Consider the following 1,465-nt stretch of genomic DNA (forward strand, 5'->3'; position numbering starts at 1 on the left):
TATAATTTACATCCTATTTGTCTTGACTTTTGTATGCTTCTTTTAGAAGAAAATTATTTACCTCATTCCATGAAGTATAAAACATAACAAGCCAAAAATGTAGCAAATACTGATAACACCAAGGGAAAAATACCCAATTACAAATGCACCCTTTTACCCCTTACCAAGGGAAGTAATACCCGTCCCAAAAACAACAACAAAAACCTCAGACAGAATGTGACAGAGTGGTAAGAACCAAACCTAAGGCACTACATTTAAATGTGCCTGAACTTCAAAGTTAGGAGGCCAAGATGTGATTACCAGCCTGGACATTCACAAGTTCGTTCACCAACAGAAACAAAGAGGCAAAGGAGATGGCGATTCAAAAGTCAAAGTGTTTATTGATTTGTTTAGTGTGTAAGTGGAGGGAGGGGGTGAAGATCCCTAAAAAAAAAAAAAACAGCTTCAAAAGGAAAATAAATAAATCACTGCCTGATAAAAAAGGGGTACGTATAAAGATATATTTTATTACAATGAGCAATTATTTTAAACAGATCCACAAGCTAAAAATATCATGTGCCACTAAAACACACTGGAACAAGGTTATGGCTGAGGCCGCCGAAAAGATGGGGGCAGGTTTTAAAGGGGAAGAGTGTCCGGGGGTGCATACACTCACACACACACACAGCAAACTAAAACAAAAGAGAAAAAAAGGTGCCCAGTGCTCCAAGCCACAGCAACACAGTGAAGGGGACCTCACCCGGGTGGCTGACCCCACCTGGCGGCACTCACAACCTGTGAAAAACACAACACTCCAATAAAAGTACAAGAATTATCTTAAGAACGACAGCAGGTATACCAGAGGTTCACATGGACAACATATCAAAAACTGGGAGGCAGAAAACAGCAACTGCAGGAACCTATGAGAAAACACAATGGTTATCCTACAGTGCTACAGTATATATATCTAATAAATTTACCTCAGGTGCCACCAAGCACCCTACTTACCAGTCCTAGAACAGACTCAAACCTCTGCTGGAGGGAGAACTCATGTCTTGTTCCCAACTGGGGCCACACAGCTATAAAACATAAAAACAAGATACAGTGGAGGGAAAGCTGCCCATAGAAACAGTAGTGTCTGATTAGTAAATACTGGAACTCTAAAGCCAGACAGTCACAACATCCTACCTCAATTGGCAGCTCACAGCAGGAGAAATCACCAGGGCAGCCCATCAACCAGCATTGCATACTGGCTGATGAGCTAACCCCTTTATATACACCTGCCGTGAGCCGCAAATTGGGAGACTGGTCTGTGGGTGGAGCTGCTACCTCTCCACACCCACCTACCAAGGTTGCCTTCAGAGTCAGGTGAGGAGTGGGATTTTGGGGAACATAGGAAGGGCCCTATTCCCTGTCACAAATAACATCGTCATGCTTGGTACCCGACTGGATCTAACAGCAGTAATCAACTATCCTTCTAATCTGT

General features: G+C 42.7%; 1 long non-coding RNA gene across 1 annotated transcript; it reads right to left on the reverse strand.

Moving 5' to 3' along the window:
* Positions 1-485: 485 nt before the first annotated feature.
* LOC115355305 (uncharacterized) lies at positions 486-1,217 on the reverse strand. Its single transcript, XR_003927866.1, has 2 exons — positions 1,168-1,217; positions 486-1,058 (listed from the first exon to the last, which is right to left on the reverse strand). It is a non-coding gene; the product is annotated as an uncharacterized LOC115355305 (long non-coding RNA).
* Between the last annotated feature and the right edge of the window lie 248 nt (positions 1,218-1,465).

The sequence above is a fragment of the Myripristis murdjan genome, chromosome 23 (assembly GCF_902150065.1).
Source record: "Myripristis murdjan chromosome 23, fMyrMur1.1, whole genome shotgun sequence".
Taxonomy (NCBI): Eukaryota; Metazoa; Chordata; class Actinopteri; order Holocentriformes; family Holocentridae; genus Myripristis; species Myripristis murdjan.